The sequence below is a fragment of the Pleurodeles waltl genome, chromosome 3_2 (assembly GCF_031143425.1).
Source record: "Pleurodeles waltl isolate 20211129_DDA chromosome 3_2, aPleWal1.hap1.20221129, whole genome shotgun sequence".
NCBI lineage: Eukaryota > Metazoa > Chordata > Amphibia > Caudata > Salamandridae > Pleurodeles > Pleurodeles waltl.
The window spans coordinates 96,172,090-96,188,686 of NC_090441.1; the positions used below are offsets into that span (position 1 = coordinate 96,172,090).

The 16,597-nt window shown below is 50.2% G+C and overlaps 1 protein-coding gene across 1 annotated transcript in view; it reads right to left on the reverse strand.

The window, feature by feature from the left end:
• Positions 1-16,597, reverse strand: part of MYBBP1A (MYB binding protein 1a) — a 647,917-nt gene that overhangs the window by 527,556 nt on the left and 103,764 nt on the right. The gene's annotated exons all lie outside the window — the stretch shown is intronic.

The following is a 16,597-nucleotide window of genomic DNA, read 5'->3' on the forward strand; positions in this document are numbered from 1 at the left end:
TGATACCAAACTTCCCAGTTTTCAGTGTAGCCATTATGGTGCTGTGGAGTTAGTGTTTGACAGACTCCCAGACCATATACTCTTATGGCTACCCTGCACTTACAATGTCTAAGGTTTGTCTGAGACACTGTAGGGGCACAGTACTCATGTACTGGTGCCCTCACCTATGGTATAGTGCACCCTGCCTTAGGGCTGTAAGGCCTACTAGAGGGGTGACTTATCTATACGGCATAGGCAGTGTGAGGTTGGCATGGCACCCTGAGGGGAGTGCCATGTCGACTTACTCATTTTGTTCTCACCAGCACACACAAGCTGGTAAGCAGTGTGTCTGTGCTGAGTGAGGGGTCCCCAGGGTGGCATAAGATATGCTGCAGCCCTTAGAGACCTTCCCTGGCATCAGGGCCCTTGGTACCAGGGGTACCAGTTACAAGGGACTTACCTGGATGCCAGAGTGTGCCAATTGTGGAATCAAAAGTACAGGTTAGGGAAAGAACACTGGTGCTGGGGCCTGGTTAGCAGGCCTCAGCACACTTTCAATTCAAAACATAGCATCAGCAAAGGCAAAAAGTCAGGGGGTAGCCATGCCAAGGAGGCATTTCCTTACAGTTTAGAATGCAGCAGCTCATCTTCTACTATAGATACTGAATGAAGCATCAACTGTTTGAGTTCATTGGCCACCAAGCATTGGTTACCCCGTTAAACAGAGAATCCAATTTAAGTTTCCTTATATTGCTCATTGAGCTGATTATTAAAAAAAGGCCCCAATTGTTACAACACTTGATGGAATCTTATTAACCTATCAGATCATTGAGATCCTGCACTTTACATTTGGCTGTGATTCCAAGGATTCGGAATGGAAGAAGTGTTGTATGGTCCTTCTCTTTTTTGGTAGCCAAATTATGGAATGCTCTACTGTAGGAAGTTGGCTCTGTATGCACTATTTCAAAGTAAGGAATAGTATGCACAGAGTCCAAGGGTTCCCCTTAGAGGTAAGATAGTGGCAAAAAGAGATAATACTAATGCTCTATTTTGTGGTAGTGTGGTCGAGCAGTAGGCTTATCAAAGGAGTAGTGTTAAGCATTTGTTGTACATACACACAGGCAATAAATGAGGAACACACACTCAGAGACAAATCCAGCCAATAGGTTTTGTTATAGAAAAATATATTTTCTTAGTTTATTTTAAGAACCACAGGTTCAAATTCTACATGTAATATCTCATTTGAAAGGTATTGCAGGTAAGTACTTTAGGAAGTTTGAATAATCACAATAGCATATATACTTTTTACATAAAACACATATAGCTATTTTAAAAGTGGACACAGTGCAATTTTCACAGTTCCTAGGGGAGTTAAGTTATTGTTAGTTCTTGCAGGTAAGTAAACCACCTACGGGGTTCAAATTGGGGTCCAAGGTAGCCCACCGTTGGGGGTTCAGAGCAACCCCAAAGTCACCACACCAGCAACTCAGGGCCGGTCAGGTGCAGAGTTCAAAGTGGTGCCCAAAACACATAGGCTTCAATGGAGAAGGGGGTGCCCCGGTTCCAATCTGCCAGCAGGTAAATACCCGCGTCTTCGTAGGGCAGACCAGGGGGGTTTTGTAGGGCACCGGGGGGGGACACAAGCTCACACAAAAAGTAAACCCGCAGCAGCACGGGGGCGGCCGGGTGCAGTGTGCAAACATGCGTCGGGTTTCCAATAGGTTTCAATGAGAGACCAAGGGGTCTCTACAGCGATGCAGGCAGGCAAGGGGGGGGGGGGAAGAGGGCTACTAGCCCTGAGGGTGGATACACCCTCTTTGTGCCTCCTCCCAAGGGGAGGGGGTCACATTTCTATCCCTATTGGGGGAATTCTAAAAGTCAGAGTCACCTCAGCTCAGGACACCTTAGGGGCTGTCCTGCCTGGCCAGTGACTCCTCCTTGTTTTTCTCATTATCTCTCCTGGACTTGCCGCCAAAAGTGGGGGCTGTGTCCAGGGGGCGGGCATCTCCACTAGCTGGAGTGCCCTGGGGCTTTGTAACACGAAGCTTGAGCCTTTGAAGCTCACTGCTAGGTGTTACAGTTCCTGCAGGGGGAGGTGTGAAGCACCTCCACCCAGAGCAGGCTTTGTTTCTGTCCTCAGAGAGCACAAAGGCTCTCACCGCATGGGGTCAGAAACTCGTCTCTCAGCAGCAGGCTGGCACAGACCAGTCAGTCCTGCAGTGAACAATTGGTTAAAATACAGGGGGCATCTCTAAGATGCACACTGTCTGCATTTTTTAATAAATCCAACACTGGCATCAGTGTGGGTTTATTATTCTGAGAAGTTTGATACTAAACTTCCCAGTATTCAGTGTAGCCATTATGGAGCTGTGGAGTTCGTTTTTGACAGACTCCCAGACCATATACTCTTATGGCTACCCTGCACTTACAATGTCTAAGGTTTTGCTTAGACACTGTAGAGGCATAGTGCTCATGCACATATGCCCTCACCTGTGGTATAGTGCACCCTGCCTTAGGGCTGTAAGGCCTGCTAGAGGGGTGACTTACCTATGCCACAGGCAGTGTGAGGTTGGCATGGCACCCTGAGGGGAGTGCCATGTCGACTTAGTCTTTTTCTCCACACCAGCACACACAAGCTGTCTCTGCTGAGTGAGGGGTCCCTAGGGTGGCATAAGACATGCTGCAGCCCTTAGAGACCTTCCCTGGCATCAGGGCCCTTGGTACCCGGGGTACCAGTTACAAGGGACTTACCTAGATGCCAGGGGTGTGCCAATTGTGGAAACAATGGTACATTTTAGGTGAAAGAACACTGGTGCTGGGGCCTGGTTAGCAGGGTCCCAGCACACTTCTCAGTCAAGTCAGCATCAGTATCAGGCAAAAAAGTGGGGGTTAACTGCAACAGGGAGCCATTTCTTTACAATGACCACTTACGTTCTCCGTCGAGGAGGTCATCTGGGAGGGGATGGGTCCTGGCGGACTTGCACCGCCAGCACCACCACGACTGCAGGACTCCGCCAAGCTGTATTACGGCTTGTAATACGGCAGGCAGAGTCTCGCTGACGTGGTGGTGCTGGCAAGTCCTCCAATTACTCCTAATATGGGGGGCAGTGCTGGCAGTCTGTTGCCTGCAGCAGTTTTGTCGGTCTTCCAAAAAGACCGCCGAAGTCTTAATGAGGCCCACAGTCTGTGAAGTCTAGGAGACTCCGGCCGAGGGGTAGCATAAGAAACCAAACTAGGAATCAAGATCATAACACCTCTGGGCAGCAGACCAGCAGAATTTGGCTCAGGAACAGCATTTTGAACTTGCCCTGTTGAATTAACAGTTTCAGAAAAGAAAATTGAGGATGTGTAACAGGGCTTTGTCCTTCATGGGGACCAACAGATAAAGAGAAAAACGTTCCATGCTTCTTTCTTCCATCTGTACCAAATTTATAGCCACTTAGTTCAAATGGGCAAGGACTTCTGCCTCTAAAATAAAGGTCGGTGCTGAGAAGCATGTCATGGTAATGGGCAAGAGGTCTAGAGGTGGGGGAAAAGGGCAGGTTTAATCCTTGTCAGTTAGGTCGCCTAGTGATCCGTCGTAATTGTCTCCTGGTGCCCAATTGGGAGAAACCCAACAAAGACAGTGGTGCATGGAGATGGAGCCTGAGAGGTTTTAAGCAATATAATCAGCAGAGGATGTTGAAGACTGGATCTGCTGCTGCTGTTTGTGACGGAATCCCCTGTATCCATCCTTGCCCTTAAAGGAGCAATATATTTGCTGGAGCATTTGAAGCGTTTGCAAAGATTTGCACAACTGTGAGGACTGTGTTCTGTAGTAATCTAACTGCGTAGAACAGGCCCTGCGAGCATGCCACTGCTCTGTTTTTGAAGCATTCCTGGAAGGAATCAATTCTCTCTTTGAAGTGCCACTCGCTATTGTAGCGAATGCCCATGAAGGCAGCATGGACAGGTCTTGTATAACGTATCCAAGTATGGTGGCCCAGCTTGCCAGCCATGCCAACGGACCAAGCCACAGTGTCCACCAAGTCCAGGCTGCATTCCAGAATCTGTTTGGGGGCATCAAAACAGCCACTGAACAAACTGAAAAATAGCTCTTTCTTTTGAGTCTAGTAAACCGATTACTAATCGTTTATCAAGTTCCAAAAGGGGATGGACATATCGGCCCAGAAGTTCGTAGACCCCTGGGTGACCCCATGAATACTCACCGCATCTCCTCCACAGCTCCAGCATCTTTAGCATTTCTAGCATCTTCTCAGCATCAAGACCACTTCTTTGCTGCAATTTCGGCGATCCCCATGAAATGTACTAGTATGACTCTTAGACTGTTGAACCCAATAGGTAACCGGCTCCCTGGACCTTTGTGGTACCTATGACTGGCTCCCAATCCATTGTGGACAGGCCAAGAGAGGCCTAGTAGTCATGGTAGACCGTTGGCTCAGAAACAATAATGACGATTTGTAGGGAAATGCCGTTTTGACATGGTCACCCCCCACTTTTTGCCACTGGCACGGATGTTTTTCAACTGAAGGAGCACCGAGACTCTGCTAACAAGCTCCCCAGTGCCAATGCTCTTTCCCTAAAACAAGGTAAAAGGTCTTATTGTATGCAACCAGCACACACTTTGGCACCTCTGTAAGTTCCTAGTAAATGGTACCCCTGGTACCTAGGGCCTGGGTACTAAAGAGGGTCCCCTAAGAGCTGCAGCATGTATTGTGCCACTGTAGGAAGCTGGCTCTGTATATACTATCTCAAAATGAGAGATAGTGTGCAGAGTCCAGGGGTTCCACAAGAGGTTTGACAGAGGCAATAATAGATAATACTAATGCTCTATTTGTGGTATTGTGGTCGACTAGTTAGGCTTATCAGAGGGTAGTGTTAAGCACTTGTTGTACACACACAGACAATAAATGAGAACACACACTCAATGACTTAACTTCAGGCCAATAGGTTTTTATATAGAAAAAAAATATTTTCTTAATTTATTTTAGAACCACAAGATTCCAATTGCAGGTAAGTACATTAAATGTAAGGTACTTTGCATAGGTATAGATAGAACTTTGAATCAAAACCGTAATGTACACAGTTTGGCATAAAATGGCAATAAGCTATTTTAAAAGTGGACACTGCAAAATTCAACAGTTCCTGGGGGAGGTAAGCACAGTTAGGTTAATGTGGTAAGTAAAGCACTTACAAGTTCAGTCTCTGGGGCATAGGTAGCCCACCGTTGGGGGTTCAAGTCAACCCCAAACACCCAGCACCAGCAACACAGGGCCAGTCAGGTGCAAAGGTCAAAGAGCAGCCAAAATAACATTGGTGCCTATGGAGACAGGGGTGCACGGGTTCAAGACTGCTGGCAGGTAAGTACCTGCGTCCTCGGGGAGCTGACCAAGGGGGTTTAGTAGAGCACTGGGGGGGACCCAAGTAGGCACACAAAGCACACCCTCAGCAGCACAGGGGCGGCCGGGAGCAGTGGGCAAACAGGGCTTCAAGTTTGTAATAGATTTCAATGGAGGGACCCGGGGGTCACTCAGACGTTGCAGCAGGGTGGCTTCTCGGGCCAGCCATCGACTGGGCAAAGGTGAGGGCCACCTGCTGGTCACTGCTGCACTGCTGGTCAGCTCTTCACAGGCCTGGGGGCTGCGGGTGCAGTGCTTCTTCAAAGCGCTGGATTTTTTCATCCCGGGCAGTCGCAGTCAGGGGTGTCCTCGGGATTCCCTCTGCAGGTGCCGTCGTGGGTGTGCAGAGAGGTTAGCCCAGGGTGGACACATCGTCAGTCGCTTGGCGATCCTCTCTGGGTCGTTGGTTTCTCTGGACATGGGCCTGGGGCGTCGGGTGCAGAGTGGTGAGTACTCACGCTTCTGGAGTGAGGTGAGAGTCCCTTTAAAGATGGTTTCTTCTTGTTTGGTTGGACATGTCCGCTGTCCATGGTAGTTTCTTGGTCCTTTGTAGTTGCAGGGCAGTCCACTGAGTCGGCAGAGGTGCTGGTCCTGCAGGATGTGTCGCTGGAGCAGGTTCTCTGAAGTTGGAGACAGGCCTTTAGGGCTGGGCCAAAGCAGTTGTCTTCCTCCTTCTCTGCAGGGCTTTTCAGCTAAGCAGTCCTTCTTTGTAGGTCATCAGTAATCTGATTTCCTGGGTTCAGGGTCACCCCTAAATACTAAATTTAGGGGTGTGTTAGGGCTGGAGGGCAGTAGCCAATGGCTGCTGTCCCAGAGGGTGGCTACACCCTCCTTGTGCCTCCTCCCTTTGGGGGGGGGGGGGGGGAATTACATCCCTATTCCTATTGGGCAAAATCCCCCAAAGCAAGATGGAGGATTTTCTGAGGAGGGGGTCACTTCAGCTCTGGTCACCTTAGGGGTGGACCTGGCTGAGGGGGTGGTGACTCCTTGTTTTTCTCATTATCTCCCCGGACTTGCCGCCAAAAGTTGGGGCTGTGTCCGGGGGGCGGGCATCTCTACTAGCTGGAGTGCCCTGGGGTGCTGTAACACCAGGCTTGAGCCTTTGAGGCTCACCACCAGGTGTTACAGTTCCTGAAGGGGGAGGTGTAAAGCACCTCCACCCAGGACAGGCTTTGTTCCTGGTCACAGAATGCACAAAGACAATCACCGCATGTGGCCAGAAACGGGTTTGGAAGTGGCAGGTTGGCAGAGACCGGTCAGCCTAGCACTAGCAGTGCTCTAAGATGCCCTCTGTGTGCATTTCTCAATAAATCCCACACTGGCATCAGTGTGCATTTATTGTGCTGAGAAGTTTGATACCAGACTTCCCAGTATTCAGTGTAGCCATTATGAAACTGTGGAGTTCATGTTTGACAAACTCCCAGACCATATACTCTATTTGGGTACCCCGCACTTACAACGTGTAAGAATTGGCTTAGACACTGTAGGGGCATAGAGGTCATGCAGCTATGCCTACACCTGTGGTATAGTGCACCCTGCCTTAGGGCTGTAAGGCCTTCTAGAGGGTTGACTTACCTATGCCACAGGCAGTGGGTTGTGGGCATGGCACTCTGAGGGGAGTGCCATGTCGACTTAGTCATTTTCTCCCCACCAGCACATTCAAGCTGTGAGGCAGTGTGCATGTGCTGCAGCCCTTAGAGACCTTCCATGGCCACAGGGCCCTTGGTACCAGGTGAACGAGTTACTTACCTTCGGTAACGACTTTTCTGGTGGATACATTAGCTACCTGTGGATTCCTCACCTCATGAATACTCCCATGGCGCCAGCATTCAACGGAAATCTTCTTACTAGTCTCTGCACGTCGACGAGGACGTCACTGTCGCCCACGCGACGCCGTCTGACGTCATACAGGCAATAAGAGGTCCTCGACGACGTGCGGACGTCAGTACCAATCATTTTTTACGTGCATGAGAACAACCAGGCAATGCAATGAAAGAGCAAGGCAACATCCATTATATTGTAAAAATACACCACATTGTATGAATAACTGTAAATCTTTTTATGTACATATATATATATATATATATATATATATATATAAAACTCTCTCTTTTAAAATATATACACACACCAAGTATATACACAAAGATATATACATATATACATATATATATATAAATATATTATATATACATCTATTGCACCCTCAAAGACCAAGAGGAAGGCACTCAAGGATTACTTGGTAAGACCAGAAAGGCAACGGGGAGGCGGGTGGGACCGTGAGGAATCCACAGGTAGCTAATGTATCCACCAGAAAAGTCGTTACCGAAGGTAAGTAACTCGTTCTTCTGATGGATACAACTACCTGTGGATTCCTCACCTCATGAATAGAGTCCCAAAGCAGTACCACGCCCGGCGGTGGGTGCCTAAATGGTCAAACCAAGAAATCCTGCAGCACTGACCGTGCAAAATGGCCGTCCCTTCTAACCTCAGAATCCAAACAGTAATGTTTTGCAAAAGTGTGAAGGGACGACCAAGTTGCGGCCTTGCAGATGTCGACCACAGGAACACCTCTGGCCAAGGCCGAAGTGGCCGACTTAGTTCTGGTGGAATGAGCTCTAATGCCCTCAGGAGGATCCTTCTTTGCCAAAGAGTAACATATTTTAATGCAAAGAACAACCCACCCGGATAGTGTTCTCTTGTGGACTGCCTTTCCTCTCCTCTTGCCCACGTATCCAATAAACAGCTGATCCTCCAGCCTGAAATCCTTTGTTCTATCGATAAAGAAGCTCAACGCTCTCTTTGGGTCCAGACGGTGCAGTCTTTCTTCCTCTTTGGAAGGATGAGGCGGAGGATAGAACGTGGACAAAGTAATTGCCTGAGCCAAATGGAAGGGTGAAACAACCTTCGGGAGGAAAGCAGCCTTGGTCCTCAACACCACCTTATCCCCATAAAAAGTTGTATAAGGGGGTTTTACTGATAAGGCCTGCAACTCACTCACTCTCCTTGCTGATGTTATAGCTATCAGGAAGACTGTTTTTAAAACCAAATACCTCAAGGGGCAAGAATGCAGAGGTTCAAAAGGGGACCCCATAAGGAAAGTCAGGACTAAGGACAAATCCCATTGCGGCATAACAAATGGCTTTGGAGGATATTGATTTAGAAGACCTTTCAAGAATCTGATAACAATAGGGGATTTAAATAAAGATGGTTGGTCTGGAAGACATAAGAAGGCTGACAAGGCCGATAAATAACCTTTAATGGTAGCCACTGCACAACCTTTCTGCGCCAGAGATAGAGCAAAAGACTAAACGTCCGATAGATGAGCATGCAAAGGATCAATCTGCCTCTCTCCACACCACGCAACAAATTTAGACCACCTATTAGCGTAGATAGATTTAGTGGAGTGTCGCCTGGCCGCTAATATAACATCCACTACCTCAGGCGGGAGAGAGAAGGAACTCAGGTTGCCCCGTTCAATCTCCAGGCATGTAGGTGCAGACTCTGGAGGTTGGGGTGTAGAACCTGCCCCTGCGACTGCGAGAGGAGGTCTGCCCTGAAAGGGAGACGGAGCGGCGGGCACATTGAGAGTTGGAGAAGGTCGGAGTACCACACCCTCCTTGGCCAATCCGGAGCTATTAAGATTACTAGAGCCCGGTCTTGGCGAATCTTCCTCAATACTCGAGGAATCAAGGGTATGGGAGGAAACGCGTAAAGCAACTGGCCGCACCAGGTCATTTGAAACGCGTCCCCCAACGCTTCCTGCATCGGATATTGAAGGCTGCAGAACAACGGACAATGCGCGTTCTCTCGAGTGGCGAACAGATCTACCCGAGGAAACCCCCACCTCTGGAAGATTAAACGGACTTGATCTGGATGGAGACGCCACTCGTGGTCTGCCGAGAAGTGGCGACTGAGACTGTCTGCACGCACGTTCAAAACTCCGGCCAGATGGTTTGCTATCAAGCAAATCCGATGGTCCTTTGCCCAGGACCATAGTCGAAGAGCTTCTCTGCAGAGAAGGTACGACCCCACTCCTCCCTGCTTGTTTATGTACCACATTGTGGTAGTATTGTCCGTTAGGACCTGTACCGACTGACCACGAAGGGAAGGGAGGAAGGCCTTGAGAGCCAGACGTACAGCCCGTAATTCTAACAGATTGATGTGAAAAATCTGTTCCTCTGGAGACCAAAGACCTTTGATCTCCAGATCCCCCAGATGAGCTCCCCACCCTAGAGTGGAAGCATCCGTTATGACTGTGGCCACTGGTGGCGACTGCTGGAACGGCTTTCCTTGCGAAAGATTGTTGCTTACAATCCACCACTTCAAATCCACAGCAGCATCTCTGGAGATCTTGACAGTACCCTCTAGATCCCCTCTGTGTTGAGACCACTGCCTTCGGAGGCACCACTGAAGAGCCCTCATGTGCCAGCGAGCATGCGTGACCAACAGAATGCAGGAGGCAAAAAGACCGAGCAGACGAAGGACCTTGAGGACTGGAATTACCGCTCCATTTCGAAACATTGGAACCAAATCCTGAATATCTTGAATCCGCTGAGGCGGAGGAAAGGCCCGACCCAATGTTGTATCCAGTACTGCCCCTATGAACAGGAGGCGCTGAGAGGGCTCTAGGTGAGATTTGGGCTCGTTCACCGAAAAACCCAGGTCGAACAACAACTGGGTTGTTGACTGCAGATGACGCAACACAAGCTCCGGGGACTTGGCTTTGATCAACCAGTCGTCCAAGTAAGGGAATACTGCTATCCCCTTCCTTCTGAGCTCTGCCGCAACCACCGACATCACCTTCGTGAAGACTCGAGGTGCTGAAGTAAGACCAAACGGAAGGACCGCAAACTGATAGTGTTGCGATCCCACCACAAACCGGAGATACTTCCTGTGTGACTTGAGTATCGGGATATGAAAGTAAGCATCCTGCAAGTCGACAGACACCATCCAGTCTTCCATGTTCAACGCCAAAAGCACCTGTGCTAGGGTCAGCATCTTGAACTTTTCCTGCTTGAGGAACCAATTCAAGATCCTCAGGTCCAGAATTGGTCTCAAACGACCATCCTTCTTGGGAATCAGGAAATACCTTGAGTAAACTCCTTGACCCCTTTCCTGCTCCGGGACCAACTCCACCGCGCCCTTTAAAAGGAGGACTTCTACCTCCTGTTCTAGCAACAGGAGGTGTTCTTGTGAACAATACGAAGGGCGGGGCGGGATGAGGGGCGGAAACTCCCGAAAGGGAAGGGTGTAGCCTTTTCCCACAACACTGAGAACCCAATTGTCCGACGTAACAGTCTCCCATTTGGTGAGAAAATGCTGTAATCTTCCCCCTACAGGAGAGGCGTGAGTTGGAAATGGTGGAAGCCTAAGGCTGCTTCCCCTGCTGCACCCCGCCAGAGGATGAGGAAGAGGCAGAGTGCTGCTGAGAGGCTCCTCTGGTGCGGACCCTACCTCTCCCCCTAAAAGATCTATAGGGATGGGAAGAGGCAGGTTGCTGATATCTTCCCCGAAAGGAAGAGGAGGAAGAGCCACGCCCAAATCCACGAAACCTCCTGAAAAATCTGGAAGAGGCCGTGGAAGAAGGAGCTTGGAGCCCTAACGACTTAGCCGTGGCCCTGCTTTCCTTAAAACGTTCCAAGGCCGAATCAGCCTTAGCCCCAAACAGTTTGTCCCCATCAAACGGGAGATCCAACAATGTGGACTGTACATCAGCCGAAAAGCCCGAGTTACGGAGCCAGGCCTGTCTCCTTGCCACCACAGTTGTGCCCATTGCTCTGGCTACCGAGTCGGTGGTATCCAGTCCCGTCTGGATAATTTGGGTCGCAGCAGCCTGGGCATTTGAGACAAGATCCAAAAGACCCTGGGGAAGCTCTGTAAACGAAGAGGAGATGTCATCCATCAGAGCATGAATATACCTCCCCAGGATACAGGTTGCATTGGTGGCTTTTAACGCCAGACTGCAGGACGAAAAAATCTTCTTCGACTGTGCCTCTAGCTTCTTTGAATCTCTGTCCCCAGGCACCGTCGGAAAAGAACCAGGCGCTGACTTGGACGAACAGGAGGCCTGCACCACCAAGCTCTCCGGCGTAGGGTGCCTGGACAGAAAACCAGGGTCAGTTGGAGCCGCCCGATACCTCCTGGCCGCGGCTCTGTGAACTGCTGGGGAAGATGCCGGCCTCTTCCACACCTCTAAAACCGGATCCAGCAGAGCGTCATTAAAAGGTAACAGAGGCTCCGCCGCGGCTGAGGCCGGATGTAACACCTCTGTCAAAAGGTTTTGTTTCGCCTCCACCACCAGCAAAGGCAGGTCCAAAAAACTAGCTGCCTTCCGTACCACTGCATGAAAGGAAGCAGCCTCCTCAGTATATTCCCCCGGGGACGAAAGGTCCCACTCAGGGGAAGTGTCCAGCCCACTGGCCGACTCCAGTCCACGCAGCCCATCACCCGAGTCCTCTAGCTCTCCTTCCTCTAGGGCTCGTTGGTACTCCTGCTCTTCTAGTACCCGGAGAGCACTTCTCCTTGAATGCAGTCGTTGCTCAATCCGCGGAGTCGACAATGCCTCCGCCGAAGAGCAGTTGAAACGGATGGATCCACCGGAGTCACAGGCCGAAATCTCGACGTCGACGGGATGGAAATCCCTGGGGCCAATCCTTCCGAAGCCACCGGAGCGGCCACCGGCGCCGACACTGGCGCCGAGCCCACGTTCCCAAACGGGAGAAAGGGCATAAAGGGTGCCGGCCGAAGAGGCACAGGATCACCCAAAGAAAAGGCCAAAGGCCCAGCCGGAGCACCCCCTGGAGCCATCTGTTGGAAGATGGCATACATCGCATTCAAGAATGCGGAACTATCGGCTCCAGGGGTGGGAAAAGCCGGATACTGGGGTGCCTGTCTCGGAGGCGACCCCGACGCCGACCTCGGCGTCTGCGCCGGAGAAAACACTTGAGGCTCCAATACCTCAATCACCGACGCCTGTCCAGGTGAAGTTGGAGACGCCGGAGAAGGCAACGGCGTCGAAGGATGCGGCGTAACCGTGGGGCTGACCTCCCATGTTCTTCGGCGCCGATCCGGAGACCTGGAACGAGCCTCCCTTGAATGACGCCGAGATTCTCTACGGCGCCGGGAGTCTCGATGACGCCGATGTCTTGGAGAAGACTTCTTGTGATGCTTCTCCTTTGACTTGGCCATAAACAGCTTCGCCTCACGTTCTTTAAGAGCCTTTGGATTCATGTGCTGACATGAATCACAAGTCGAGACGTCGTGGTCGGAGCTCAAACACCAAAGGCAATCGGAATGAGGATCCGTCACCGACATCTTGCCTCCACACTCACGACAAGGCTTAAATCCAGACTTTCTCTGCGACATTATTTCCACAGCGAAAGACTACGCAGCAAGATATACACTGTAACCGCAAGAGTAACAGTTGCTCCCTCGAAGATAACCGTTTCGAATGCACGGAAAAAAGGGAACTGACGTCCGCACGTCGTCGAGGACCTCTTATTGCCTGTATGACGTCAGACGGCGTCGCGTGGGCGACAGTGACGTCCTCGTCGACGTGCAGAGACTAGTAAGAAGATTTCCGTTGAATGCTGGCGCCATGGGAGTATTCATGAGGTGAGGAATCCACAGGTAGTTGTATCCATCAGAAGTACCTTTTACAAAGGACTTAACTGTGTGCCAGGGCTGTGCCAATTGTGGAGACAAAGGTACAGATTTAGGGAAAGAACACTGGTGCTGGGGCCTGGTTAGCAGGGTCTGTAGGAGGCTGGACTGGCTTGTAGTGAGTACCAAGGGGTACTTGCACCTTGCACCAGGCCCAGTTATCCCTTATTAGTGTATAGGGTGTCTAGCAGCTTAGGCTGATAGATAATGGTAGCTTAGCAGAGCAGCTCAGGCTGAACTAGGAGACGTGTGAAGCTACTACAGTACCACTTAGTGTCATATGCACAATATCATAAGAAAACACAATACACAGTTATACTAAAAATAAAGGTACTTTATTTTTATGACTGTAAGGAAATGCCTCCTTGGCATGGTTACCCCCTGACTTTTTGCCTTTGCTGATGCTATGTTTTGAATTGAAAGTGTGCTGAGGCCTGCTAACCAGGCCCCAGCACCAGTGTTCTTTCCCTAACCTGTACTTTTGATTCCACAATTGGCACACCCTGGCAACCAGATAAGTCCCTTGTAACTGGTACCTCTGGTACCAAGGGCCCTGATGCCAGGGAAGGTCTCTAAGGGCTGCAGCATGTATTATGCCACCCTAAGAGACCCCTCACTCAGCACAGACACACTGCTTACCAGCTTGTGTGTGCTAGTGAGAACAAAATGAGTAAGTCGACATGGCACTCCCCTCAGGGTGCCATGCCAGCCTCTCACTGCCTATGCAGTATAGGTAAGACACCCCTCTAGCAGGCTTTACAGCCCTAAGGCAGGGTGCACTATACCATAGGTGAGGGTACCAGTGCATGAGCACTGTGCCCCTACAGTGTCTAAGCAAAACCTTAGACATTGTAAGTGCAGGGTAGCCATAAGAGTATATGGTCTGGGAGTCTGTTTTACACGAACTCCACAGCACCATAATGGCTACACTGAAAACTGGGAAGTTTGGTATCAAACTTCTCAGCACAATAAATGCACACTGATGCCAGTGTACATTTTATTGTAAAATACACCACAGAGGGCACCTTAGAGGTGCCCCCTGAAACTTAACCGACTATCTGTGTAGGCTGACTGGTTCCAGCAGCCTGCCACCCTAGAGACATGTTGCTGGCCCCATGGGGAGAGTGCCTTTGTCACTCTGAGGCCAGTAACAAAGCCTGCACTGGGTGGAGATGCTAACACCTCCCCCAGGCAGGAGCTGTAACACCTGGCGGTGAGCCTCAAAGGCTCACCCCTTTGTCACAGCACCGCAGGACACTCCAGCTAGTGGAGTTGCCCGCCCCCTCCGGCCCGGCCCCCACTTTTGGCGGCAAGGCCGGAGAAAATAATGAGAATAACAAGGAGGAGTCACTGGCCAGTCAGGACAGCCCCTAAGGTGTCCTGAGCTGAGGTGACTCTAACTTTTAGAAATCCTCCATCTTGCAGATGGAGGATTCCCCCAATAGGATTAGGGATGTGACCCCCTCCCCTTGGGAGGAGGCACAAAGAGGGTGTACTCACCCTCAGGGCTAGTAGCCATTGGCTACTAACCCCCCAGACCTAAACACGCCCTTAAATTTAGTATTTAAGGGCTTCCCTGAACCTAAAGATTTAGATTCCTGCAACAACAAGAAGAAGGACTGCCTAGCTGAAAACCCCTGCAGAGGAAAACCAGAAGACAACAACTGCCTTGGCTCCAGAAACTCACCGGCCTGTCTCCTGCCTTCCAAAGAACTCTGATCCAGCGACAACTTCCAAAGGGACCAGCGACCTCTGAATCCTCTGAGGACCGCCCTGCTTCGACGACGACAAGAAACTCCCGAGGACAGCGGACCTGCTCCAAAAAGACTGCAACTTTATCCAAAGGAGCAGCTTTAAAGAACCCTGCAAACTCCCCGCAAGAAGCGTGAGACTTGCAACACTGCACCCGGCGACCCCGACTCGGCTGGTGGAGAACCAACACCTCAGGGAGGACCCCCGGAGTACTCTACGACTGTGAGTACCAAAACCTGTCCCCCCTGAGCCCCCACAGCGCCGCCTGCAGAGGGAATCCCGAGGCTTCCCCTGACCGCGACTCTCTGAAACCTAAGTCCCGACGCCTGGAAAAGACCCTGCACCCGCAGCCCCCAGGACCTGAAGGACCGGACTTTCACTGCAGAAGTGACCCCCAGGAGTCCCTCTCCCTTGCCCAAGTGGAGGTTTCCCCGAGGAAGCCCCCCCTTGCCTGCCTGCAGCGCTGAAGAGATCCCTTGATCTCTCATTGACTTCCATTGCGAACCCGACGCTTGTTCTAACACTGCACCCGGCCGCCCCCGCGCCGCTGAGGGTGAAATTTCTGTGTGGGCTTGTGTCCCCCCCGGTGCCCTACAAAACCCCCCTGGTCTGCCCTCCGAAGACGCGGGTACTTACCTGCTGGCAGACTGGAACCGGGGCACCCCCTTCTCTCCATTGAAGCCTATGCGTTTTGGGCACCACTTTGAACTCTGCACCTGACCGGCCCTGAGCTGCTGGTGTGGTAACTTTGGGGTTGCTCTGAACCCCCAACGGTGGGCTACCTTGGACCAAGAACTGAACCCTGTAAGTGTCTTACTTACCTGGTAAAACTAACAAAATCTTACCTCCCCCAGGAACTGTGAAAATTGCACTGTGTCCACTTTTAAAATAGCTATTTGTGAATAACTTGAAAAGTATACATGCAATTGAAATGATTCAAAGTTCCTAATGTACTTACCTGCAATACCTTTCAAACAAGATATTACATGTTAAATTTGAACCTGTGGTTCTTAAAATAAACCAAGAAAAGATATTTTTCTATACAAAACCTATTGGCTGGATTTGTCTCTGAGTGTGTGTACCTCATTTATTGTCTATGTGTATGTACAACAAATGCTTAACACTACTCCTTGGATAAGCCTACTGCTCGACCACACTACCACAAAATAGTGCATTAGTATTATCTCTTTTTACCACTATTTTACCTCTAAGGGGAACCCTTGGACTCTGTGCATGCTATTCCTTACTTTGAAATAGCACATACAGAGCCAACTTCCTACAATGACAATATGCCAAAGTATCTTCGAGTGTACCCTCAGTGAGAGGATAGGAAATATACACAAGATATATATACACAATAGCAAAAATATGCAGTATAGTCTTCGAAAACAGTGCAAACAATGTATAGTTACAATAGGATGCAATGGGGAAACATAGGGATAGGGGCAACACAAACCATATACTCCAAAAGTGGAATGCGAACCACGAATGGACCCCAAACCTATGTGACCTTGTAGAGGGTCGCTGGGACTATTAGAAAATAGTGAGAGTTAGAAAAATAACCCTCCCCAAGACCCTGAAAAGTGAGTGCAAAGTGCACTAAAGTTCCCCTAAGGACAAAGAAGTCGTGTTAGAGGAATAATGCAGGAAAGACACAAACCAACAAGGCAACAACTGTGGATTTCCAATCTAGGGTACCTGTGGAACAAGGGGACCAAGTCCAAAAGTCACAAGCAAGTCGGAGATGGGCAGATGCCCAGGAAATGCCAGCTGCGGGTGCAAAGAAGCTTCTACTGGACAGA